General features: G+C 35.9%; 1 protein-coding gene across 6 annotated transcripts in view; it reads left to right on the top strand.

Annotated features, from left to right (window-relative positions):
- Positions 1-12,367, top strand: part of LOC101688321 (zinc finger protein 420) — a 95,428-nt gene that overhangs the window by 74,181 nt on the left and 8,880 nt on the right. The window contains exon 2 of one of the 6 annotated variants that reach the window (XM_004764989.3): positions 4,193-4,276. The exons of the other annotated variants lie outside the window; for them this stretch is intronic. The gene's annotated coding sequence lies outside the window, so the exon portion shown is untranslated. The remainder of the gene's footprint in view (positions 1-4,192; positions 4,277-12,367) is intronic. 6 annotated transcript variants of the gene reach the window in all.

Here is a 12,367-nt window from a genome sequence, read left to right as displayed (position 1 = left end):
TACCATACATAAAAATAAACATAAAATGGATTAAGACCTGAAATCATAGAACTAAAAGAATACATAGGCAATAATCTCTTGGACATCACTTTTACCAACATATTTATGAATATGTCTCCTCAGGAAGGAACACAAAAGCAAAAATAGACTATTGGGACGACATCAAAATAAAAAGCTTTTGTACACCAAAGGACACCCATGGATAATATGAAAAGACAACCTACTGAATGGAAGACAATATTTACAAGTGGTATATCTGATAAGGGGTTAATATCATTATGTTAAAGGGAAATACAAATAACCAACAGACATGAAAATGTGCTCAACCTCATTAGCAATCAGGAAATGCAAATTAAAGCCGCAGTCAGATAATGATTTCACATACCCTGGAGGGGCAAAAACTTAAGTGGTAGTACCAAGTGTTTACAACTTTTGGTGGCAGAAATGCTACAATCTTCATTTTCACAATAGCCAAAAAGTAAAAATGACCCAAATGTCTGTTGACTGATGAATAAATGAATAAAATTTGGTATCATTTTATAATGGATAATTATTTAGCAATACAGTAGCCAAAATGTGGAAATAACCCAAATGTCTACCAGCTGATGAAAGGATGAATAAAATTTGGTTTATCCTTAAGATGGAATATTATTCAGCAATAAAAAGGAGTACTGATACATGCTACAACATGGATGAACCTTGAAAACATGCTAAGTGAAAGAAGCCAGATACAAAGACTATATATTACATGATTCTATTTTTATGAAATGTCTACAATAGATCATCTATAGAAATAGAAAGTAGATTAGTGGTTGCAAGTGCATTTCGGGTAGGAGGTGAAGGTGAATGGAGAATGAGAGTAGGGAAATTGGAAATGACTACTAATAGGTACAAGGGTTTTTCTTTTTTTTTGAAGTGATAAAAATATAAAATTAGTTGTGGTGATTGTTGCAGAATTCTGTGAATATACTAAAACTTATTTAATTGTATACTTTAAATGAATGCACTGTAGGTATGTGAATTATATTTGAACAAATCTGTTGCTTTGTTTTGTTTTTTAAGTGATCCATACCTTACTGATGGCAGTATCAATTGACATAACCACTTTTTAAAAAAAAATGTGGAAGTGATTTACAAATTTGTATGCATAGCTGGGTTCTTTTAAAAATTCCAGATCCCTGGACACACTCCAGACCAATTAAATTACAGTCTCTGGACATGGGACACAAATATATTATGAAACTTCTTAGGTTGTTCAAATGTTCAGACATGTTTGGTAAGCACTATAGTATATTATCTGAGAATTTATTTTTTTATTTGAAGGTTCACTCCATTTAATTGCTATTGCCTGGATTTATTTTTCCAGGCAATATTTATTTATTTATTTATTTATTTATTTATTTTTGTCTGTTTGTTTACTCTTTTAATCTTCTGTGCTTATTTTTTATTTCTTAATCAAGATGGATTCAGCTTTGGGGTTTTTTTTGTTAATTCTATTTTCCCCCTTGTTTAATTTGGAAGACATAGACTATTTATATATCTTTAGTGGTTTTTAATTTTTTATCACATATACTGTATTGCTTTTAATGCAAGTACAGTTTTGTAGTTTTTATTAATTGCAGTGATGTTTGAAAAATATATGCATTTAATGAACATGGCCTTTTATTAATTATTAAGTGTATTAATTAATATGAAGACACTCATTCAATCCATATATGTATTTGCATACTGCTTTAGAGAAGTCTTTTTTATTTACAAGTTTTTATTTAAGTACAGTGCAACACTAGTTCCAGGTGTAGAATTTAGTGATTCATCACCCCCATAGAACACAGGGCTTATCACAACAAATCTCCTCCTTAATACCCACCACCTATTTAACCCATCCCCCTGCCCACCTCCCCTTCAGAAGCCATCAGTTTGTTCTATATGGTTAAGAGTTTGTTTCTTGGTTTGCCTCTCTTTTTTCCCCCTACTATGTTCATTTGCTCCTTAAAATCTACATATGTGTGAAATCATATGGTATTTGTCTTTCTCTCACTGACTTGTTTTGCTCAGCATAATACACTTTAGTTCCATCCATATCACTGCAAATGGCAACATTTCATTCTTTTTGATGGCTGAGTAATATTCCATATATATATATATATATATATATATATATGTATAGATATATAGATATAGATATACACACACACCACATCTTCTTTATTTGTTCATCCGTTGATGGACCTTGGGGCTGTTTCCATAATTTGGCTATTGTTGGTAAGCTGCTATAAATAGGGTGTGCGGGGCGCCTGGGTGGTTCAGTGGGTTAAAGCCTCTGCTTTCAGCTCAGGTCATGATCCCAGGGTCCTGGGATTGAGCCCCACATCGGGCTATCTACTCAGCAGAGAGCCTGCTTCCCACTCCAACCCGCCTGCCTCTCTACCTACTTGTGATCTCTCTCTTAATCTCTGTCAAATAAATAAATAAGGGGTGCATGTATCCCTTTGGATCGATATTTTTGTATCTTATGGGTAAGTACCTAGTAGTGCAATTACTGGATCATAGGGTAGTTGTATTTTTAACTTTCTGAGGAACTTCTATAGGTTTTCCACAGTGGATGCACCCATTTGTATCCCCACCAACAGTGCATGAGCATTCCCCTTTTTCCACATCCTCGCCAACACCTGCTGTTGGGAAAACTGGACAGCAACATGCAAAAGAATGAAACTAGACCACTTCCTTACACCATACACAAAAATAAATTCAAAATTGACTAAAGACCTAAATGTGAGACTGGAAACCATTAAAGTCCTGAAGGCAAACATAGGCAATAACCTCTTTGACATCAGCTATAGCAACTTCTTAGTAGATATGTCTCCTGAGGCAAGGGAAACAAAAGCAAGAATAAGCTGTTGGGACTGTATCAGAATACAAACCTTCTGTACAGTGTAGGAAACAATCAACAAAACTAAAAGGCAGCCTACAAATGGGAGAAGATATTTGCAAATGACATACCTGATAAGGGGTTATGTCCAAAATATATAAAGAACTTACCAAAATCAACACCCAAAAACCAAATAATCCGGTTAAAAAATGGGCAAGAAGATATGAATAGACATTTTTCCAAAGAAGGCATACAGATGGCTAGCAGACATATGAAAAGATGCTCAACATCACTCATCATCAAGAAAACACAAAACTACAAAGAGATATTACATCACACTGGTCAGAATAGCTAAAATTAACAACATAGGAAAACAGAAATCTTGAATGAATCATATGCCCCACTCTCACACCTGGGATTTCAAGGCAACCAGTTGAAAAATAGAAAGGACTGTGTCTACCTTGAAATAAATTGGAAGCTGTTGTGATATGGAGTTAAGGTTCTATAAGGAGATGAGATAGTGACATCTCTTATGTCACAATAGCATCATTGTCACAGAATTCTTACCAGGAGCCTACCCTCAATGTACACTCTTTCTCTGTACTTTTACAAACACTACATACCTGTGATTCCTGGTGAGTTTAAGTATTTCAGGAGTATTTGTGCCTGTCATTATTATTACTGTTTGTGCCACTTAAGGAATACATACTTAACAAAGACTAAAGTTAGTATCTCCCTTGTCCCAGAACAATATAAAGGATATATGAAGAGTCTTAGAATGCTCTAACTTTGATTAATCTTTCCTATCTAATATGTTATCTGGTATTTCAATTCTGTTTTCTTTTTAACCCCCAAAATGGGCATTATTTTTGTTTTATAATGAAAGTGTTTGCTTATAGATTTATTCAGCTGATTATCTTTTTTTTAATTTTTAAAAAAGATTTTATTTATTTATTTGACAGAGATCACAAGTAGGCAGAGAAGCAGGCGGGGGGTTGGGGTGGTCAGGGAAGCAGGCTGATGCAGGACTTGATCACAGGACCCTGGGATCACGATCTGAGCCAAAGGCAGAGGCTTTAACCCACTGAATCACCCAGGCGCCCCTCACCTGATTATCCTTTTATTTGCAAACTATTCCTCCTCTATTATACCTTCCTGATGAGATCATTTTATTTGTCATGAAATACATTAGGCAAATCCTATTGTTAGTAAACGCTCTGTTTTTATTTTTGTTATTGCAAAGTAACTTTTGTTTCACTTTCATTCCTGCTTGATGACTTAACTGGGTATAGAATTCTGTACTGACAATTATTTTTTTCTCAGCACTCTGAAGATATTATTCCACTGTCTTCTGGCTTCTGTTGTGCTCTTGAGAAGTCTGCCTTCTGTCTCATTATTGTTCCTTTTGTAAGTAATCTGTATTTTCTCTCTGGCTGCTTTTAAGGTTTTTTTCTTAAGATTTTAGTATAATTGATTATATTGTTTTATTTCTAGAGCTTTGATATTTTCTTCCTCCCTGAGATCTTACTTTTTTTTCCTTGCTTCTGTTTAGTTCCTTTCTCATGGTTTTGACTTTATATTTTACATTTCATATATTTCAGTCATTATTTTATATATATCTTTCAGCATTCAGTAATTATAGAGAACAGGTCTAATAATGCTGCTTCTGTGTAAATTATTTTTTTCTTTATTTTCATTGCAAGTCTAGGCCAAGATTGAAATGTTTCTTGTCATTTCCTTTTAGGTCCCATGGATATTTTTCCCTTGAACTATAAGCCTTGTATAGTTCTGTTTTTATGAAGAGGTTCAGTGCTGATCTCTGACATTTTGTGGGCCCATGGCTTTGTCTCTTGGATTTTATCAAAACATTAAGATAAATTCGAAGTGGCAGTTGAAGTCACCAAATGTCATGAGAGTAGCTGTGACTTCAGGGCATGTTTACCTCTAGTTTCTCAATTCACTCTGCCTCTTTTGGATCTTCTTTACTTTTTTTTTTTTTTTTAAAGCATGGAATACTTTTTTTTTCTCTTTTCAGCATAACAGTATTCATTGTTTTTGCACCACACCCAGTGCTCCATGCAATCCGTGCCCTCTCTAGTACCCACCACCTGGTTCCCCCAACCTCCCACCACCCCCACTTCAAAACCCTCAGATTGTTTTTCAGAGTCCATAGTCTCTCATGGTTCACCTCCCCTTCCAATTTCCCTCAACTCCCTTCTCCTCAAGCATGGAACACTTTTAAAAAGATATATGTCACAGGTTAGCCAGCATTTCAAGGTGTTTTCAGGAAATCTGATGCACCATTCACATATTTACAATTGTGAATCCTGTCTTTAAACATGCTGTATCTATTTTTTATATCCTTTGTAAATTTTTTTTTTTTTTTTTTCTTAAAAAATCTTTTGCATTTCTTGTTAAGCAATTTTCTCAGTACTTTATAAATACTGATACTATGCATAGGAATATTTTGTTGTATGATATTTTCTAAATGGTTAATACAAGTATATATACATACATGCACAATACAGACACATACAGATAATAAAATGTTGATTTCTGTAAGTTGATGATAATCTTACAGAAATATCTAATAATTTCCAGTGGGTGATATTGGATTTCTAGGTAGATAACTTGAGTTTTATATATGTCTTATTTCTTCCTTTTCTATTTGTACCAGTTTTTGAAAACTATAACCCATAGGAGCTGATTATTTCATAATTTGAAAACAATTCTTATCTTTTTTCAGACTTTCTTGGAAGTACTAATGTTTACTGAATATGTTTTTATAGGTTTCTGGTAAATACTCTAAATTAATTAGGTGAAAGAAGAGCCATTCTTATTTTAGAGTTTTTAATATAGGATCTCATAGATTTTCTTTTCTTTTTTAAGGTTTTATTTATTTGAGATTGAGAGAGAGTGAGCATGAGCAATGAGGGGCAGAAGGAGAGGGAGAAGCCAACCCCCTTCTAGCAGAGAGCCTGATGCAGGGCTTGATCCCAGGACCTCGGGATCATGACCTGAGCCATAGGCAGATGCTTAACTGACTGAGCCACCCAAGCACTCCTCAAGTAGATTTTCTGATGTTGAATTACTCCTGCATTTGTGGGATAAACCTTATTTAATTGTGGTGTATTAGTCCTTAAATACATAGCTAGATTCTACATTGTTAATGTCGATTTTTAAATTCTACTAATGTTGATTCATAAGATTGACTTAGTTTTCCTGAGCTCTCATTGTCTGTTATTTCAGTTAACTATGTAAAATGACTTGGGTGGATTTCCAAATTTTTGTTATGTTCAACAATTATGTATGGTTAGAATTGTGTATTCTTTAATGATTTGGATAATCTTACCAGTGATACCATCAGTCATTGGTATCAATGGCCTTTTAGGAGCATAGACATTGAATTCACATTTAAAATTCTTATGTGGTTATTGATGTATTCTCAGATTTTCCTTTTTTTTTTTTGTATTCTCAGATTTTCTTTCTTCATGGATGATTTTGTATTAATTTGATCCATTTCATCTAGTTTTTCTGATTTAATCTTGAATTATATATAGGTTTTTCTCATAAGCACTTTTCTTAATTTGGGGGATTTATGTTATTCTTTTTCCTTTTCAGTGTTTTGGGTTTGTACCCAATCTGATTTTTTTCCCCCAGCATGTCATATATTTCTATCGTTTACTTGATTTGGAAGGAATGAATGAACTTGTAGCCATTTTTATTCTTTATAAATTCTGGCTTATTCACTTTCTCATTTTTAGCTAGCTAATTCTTTTTTTGTTTTGTTTCTTCATCTTCTTGAGTTGAAATCTTAATTCTTTTGTTTTTAATTATTTCTTGTTTTCTAATAAATGCATTTAAGACTGTAAGTTTTCTGTGATTACATAATCTGAGTATCAGGATTTCACACTAGGTTGCTCTTTTGGTATTTAGTTCTAAATTTTAAGCCTTAATTGCTGTTCCTTTTATGACAAACATTATGTAGAAGTTAATTCTAGGATTATATTTTAGCTTTATTTTTACAGTTTCTAATTTTTTTTTTAAGATTTTATTTATTTATTTGACAGATCACAAGTAGGTAGAGAGGCAGGCAGAGAGAGGAGGAAGCAGGTTCCCTGCTGAGCAGAGAGTCCGATGTGGGACTCGATCCCAGGACCCTGGGATCATGACCTGAGCCGAAGGCAGAGGCTTTAACCCACTGAGCCACCCAGGTGCCCCCAAAATAGTAAATATCTTAAGTTCTAAAGAATCTCACCCCATCTTCTGTGGGCCTTACAGGTTATTATTATTGATGAAATCACAGGCATTAGTAACCTACTCTGTGTCCAGTGTCTCTGCTCTCCAGAGGTGAGAAGATGGGGCTGCAATTTCCAACCCACTGATCATATGGTTGGTTCCCCTGGCAACCAGCCTACCATCCTTAGGGGCTTTCCAAAAGTCACTTCCTTAGCATAAACTCAGCTGTGGTTGAAAGGGACTTGTTATGAATAACATTTACCTTTATCACTCAGGGAATTCCGAGAGTTTTGAGTTTGAAGTTTCCTGCCAGAAATCAGGAACAAAGACCAACTGTGTTATCTTACCACTTTACAATATCACAGTTCTCTACTATGATCTTGGATTTATTAGTTCCTTTTTCTCTGTCTATCAATTTTTGTTTACTTCAAAGCTAAGTTGTCACTTGCATAATCATGACTTCTAATTTCTCTTGCCTGACTCCAAGATGATTGTCATGATTTTACCAAGGTAACAGAAATAATCAGAGAACTTCTACAAGCTTCTGCTGCCCCACTGATCTGTCTCCCTACTCTATACTCATTGGGCCTCTTTTCCTATTATGATAAATGAACTTCATGTACCTTTATCTAAGACCAGTCCTCTACTTTTATATTAAATGCCACTTAATTCTCATCTCTTCAGGGACATTGTTGGAGCAATGTTCTGTTTTTTTGTTAGTCTTCTGCATTTATCAACTTGTTAGTATTTATTCTAATCATTTTCATCTGCACACAAACATGAAATTTCTCCCATCTCCCATCTTAAATGGATAAACAAATCTCTTGACACCCATTTCCTCTTGATATGGCCCCATTTCTCTGTTACTTTTTTTTATATAAATTTTTTTAAAAATTATTTATTTTCAGCATAACAGTATCATTATTTTTCACCACACCCAGTGCTCCAGGCAATCCGTGCCCTCTATAATACCCACCACCTGGTACCCAGACCTCCCACCCCCCCGCCACTTCAAACCCCTCAGATTGTTTTTCAGAGTCCATACTCTCGTGATTTACCTCCCCTTCCAATTTACCCCAACCCCCTTCTCTCTAACTCCCCATGTCCTCCATGCTTTTTGTTATGCTCCACAAATAAGTGAAACCATATAATAATTGACTCTCTCTGCTTGACTTATTTCACTCAGCATAATCTCTTCCAGTCCCGTCCATGTTGCTACAAAAGTTGGGTATTCATCCTTTCTGATGGAGGCATAATACTCCATAGTGTATATGGACCACATCTTCCTTATCCATTCGTCCATTGAAGGGCATCTTGGTTCTTTCCACAGTTTGGCAACCGTGGCCATTGCTGCTATAAACATTGGGGTACAGATTGCCCTTTTCACTACATCTGTATCTTTGGGGTAAATACCCAGGAGTGCAATGGCAGGGTCATAGGGAAGTTCTATTTTTAATTTCTTGAGGAATCTCCAAGACAGCATGGTACTGGCATAAAAACAGACACATAGACTAGTGGAACAGAGTAGAGAGCCCAGATATGGACCCTCAACTCTATGGTCAAATAATCTTCGACAAAACAGGAAAAAATATACAGTGGAAAAAAGACAGTCTCTTCAATAAATGGTGCTGGGAAAACTGGGCAGCTATATGAAATATAGCTGGACCATTCTCTTACACCATACACAAAGATAAACTCAAAATGGATAAAAGACCTCAATGTGAGACAGGAATCCATCAGAATCCTAGAGGAGAACATAGGCAGTAATCTCTTCGATATCAGCCACAGCGACTTCTTTCAAGATATGTCTCCAAAGGCAAAGGAAACAAAAGCGAAGATGAACTTTTGGGACTTCATCAAAATCAAAAGCTTCTGCACAGCAAAGGAAACAGTCTCTGTTACTTTTTATAACAAAACTCAAAAGAATTCTCCATGCTCCATAACTCTAGGTCATCTTTTAAAAACTGCTTCAATCAAAATTTATCCTCTTTATTCTACCAAAACTATCTTGTGAAAATCAGTAGTAACCTCTTTATTGTTAAAGCCTTTGTTAAATTAAAAGTTACCATTTACCTCCTCTCTCAACATTTGACAAAACTGATTATTCCTATTTATTTTTTTTAAGATTTTATTTATTTGTCAGAGAGAGAGAGAGAGAGTGAGCGTGAGCACAGGCAGACAGAATGGCAGGCAGAGGCAGAGGGAGAAGCAGGCTCCTTGCCGAGCAAGGAGCCCGATGTGGGACTCCATCCCAGGACGCTGGGATCATGACCTGAGCCGAAGGCAGCTGCTTAACCAACTGAGCCACCCAGGCATCCCTGATTATTCCTATTTAAAACACTTTCTTCACTTGGTCTCTGGGATTCCATATTCTCCTAATCTTTTTCTTTCCTCATTGGCTACTCCTTTTTAGTCTTCTTTTCTGGTTACTTCTCATCTGCCTGACCTCTAAATGTTCAAGTGTCCCAGTCTCAATCCTCAAACTTCTTTTTCTTTTCTTCCCTTCTCTTTCCATTTTCTTCTATATCCAAAGACTCTTCTTGGGTGATCTTATCAAATTCCATAGCTTTAAATGTCATCTAGTTATTGATAATTCTCAAATTTATTTATCTAATCTAAATATCTCCCCAGAACCCCATACTTCTACATATACCTTCCTACTCAACATCTTCTTTACAATGTCTAATAGTTCAAAACCAAACTCTTGATACTCTCTCTCAAACCTGCCTCTACTACAATGAGAAGTTCTCAGTAAATGGCATTTCTACTGTTCTGGATGCCCAGGCAAAACACTTAGAATTTTCTTTGACTTCTCTCATAGTACATGCCCAGTTGATCATCAAATCCTCGTCATCACATCTTCAAAATATATCCAGAATCCAATGACATCTCACTTTCTCCACACCTGCCTCCAGAATCATCTGGTCCAAGCCATGTGGATTATTGCTATAACCTCCTAGCTTCTATCCACCCAGCGTCTATACTTTCCCATTGACTAACTGTTGCTTTTAAAGGTTTTTTAAAATTTATTTATTTTAGTGATAGAACATGAGAGAAAAGGAGAGTGGGAGGGGAGAGGTAGAGAGAGATAATCCCCAAACATACTACCTAGCACAAGTGGAGCCCGAATTGGGGCTTGCTTTATTACTAATCTGACATATTGTCAGTCCAGGGCCTTATCTCAGATTTTTTTATTTAAGACCATTAAGTTTCATATGCAGGTGATTGAGGACAGCAGATGTCCCAAGGGTAGCTGTGGCTTCAAAGTATATTTACCTGTCTAGTTTCTGGTTCTTCATTGTGCTTTGCATTCTTTTGGGAGGCTGTTTCTCATGTTTTATTCAGTGTTTATTGGTGTTCTTCAGGAAATATGATGCACCATTTACTGTTATAGTCCTAATATATAGCAGGCCCATTACACCCACAAATTTCCTCATGCTGGGGGCACCTGGGTGGCTCAGTTGGTTAAGTGTCCAACTAAGCAAAACAAAAACATGAACCAAAAGCTCAGGTCATGATCTAGGGTAATGAGATTAAGCCCTCTCTGGGACTGTGTGCTCAGTGTAGAGTCTAGTTAAGATTGTCTGCCTCTCCTTTTCCCTCTGCCTCTCCCCTTGCTTGTGCTCTCTAAAATAAATAAATAAATAATTTTTTTCCCCTCGTGCTGTCCCAGTGACCTATTTTCTATCCCTACAATTCTGCCTTTTCTAGAATATTATATAAATGGAATAAAAATATCTAGCCTTTCTGGTCTGGCCTTTTTCACTTAGTAAAATATATTTGAGATTTATCCACAGTATTCCATGTATCTGTACTTACTGTTTATTCCTGAATAGTGTTCCATTGTGGGGAAATGCCGAAGTTTGTTGATTCATTTCACTTTTGAGGGACATCTGGGTTTCCATTTTCTTATTTGCATATAATTGACACAAATGTTGCATTAGTTTCAGGTGTACAACATACTAATATGACAACTTTATACATTATGCTATATTCACAAGTGGAACTACCATTTGTCCTGATGCATCACTGTTACAGTATCATTAACTGTATTCCTTATGTTGTGCTTTTTAGTCACATGACATTCATTCCATTAACAGGAAGCCTGTATCTTTCATTCAGCTTCATCCACTTTGCCCAACCCTCCATGTCCCTCACCTCTGCAACCATCAGTCTGTTCTCTTTATATGTAGGTCTGATCTGCTTTTTGTTTGTTTATTAATTTTTTGTAGATTCCACTTACTGAAATCATATGGTTTTATTTTTAAGATTTGATTTATTTGAGAGAGAAAGAGAGAGAGAGCGCGGGAAAGGGAGGATCAGAGGGAGAAGCAGACTCCCTACTGAGCAGGGGGCCCAGCATGGGACTTGATCATGGGACTCCAGCATCTTGAGCTAAAGGCAGTCACTTAACCAACCGAGCCACCCAGGCACCCCTGAAATCATGTTGTTTGTCTTCCTCACTCTGACGTATCTCACTTAGTATAGTAATCCCTAGGTCCATTGAGGTTGTTGCAAATGCCACAGTCACATCCCTTTGGTTGTATGATATTCCATTACATATATATATGACATCTTCCTTATCCATTCATCTGTTGTTGGGCACTGGGTTGCTTTCATATCTTGGCTGTTGTAAATAGTGCTGAAATAAACATGGGGTGCATGTATCTTTTCAAATTACTGTTTTCATTTCCTTTGAAATTATTGGTCCGTATGGTATTTTTATTTTAATTATTTAAAAAATTTTTGTTTTAATCAACTGGTGCTCATCTCAGTAAACACACTCCTTAATCCCCATCACCTATTTCATCCAGTAACCCCACCAACTTCCCCTCTGGTAACCATCAGTTTTCTATAGTTATTTCTTGGTTTGTCTGTTTCTCTCCCTTTTTCCCCTTTCCTCATTTGTTTTGTTTCTTAAATCCCACATGAGCGAAATCATATGGTGTTTGTCTTTCCCTGACTTATTTCACGTAGCATTATACTCTCTAGCTCCATCCATGTCATTGCAAAAAGCAAGGTTTCATTCTTTTTCATGGCTGGATAATATTTCTCTCTCTCTCTCTCTCTCTCTCTCTCTCTCTATATATATATATATATATATATATATATATATATTTATATATCTTTATTCATTCACTTATCAAAGGACATATAGGCTGCTTCCATATCTTGACTATTATAAGCAATGCTGCTATAAACATTGGGATGCATGTATCCCTTTGAGTTAGTGTTTTTGTATTCTTCGGGTAAACACCC

This window comes from Mustela putorius, unplaced genomic scaffold (assembly GCF_011764305.1).
Source record: "Mustela putorius furo isolate JIRA1106 unplaced genomic scaffold, ASM1176430v1.1 tig00000174_pilon_pilon_pilon, whole genome shotgun sequence".
Classification (NCBI taxonomy): domain Eukaryota; kingdom Metazoa; phylum Chordata; class Mammalia; order Carnivora; family Mustelidae; genus Mustela; species Mustela putorius.
This window is presented reverse-complemented; position numbering and strand designations above follow the sequence as displayed.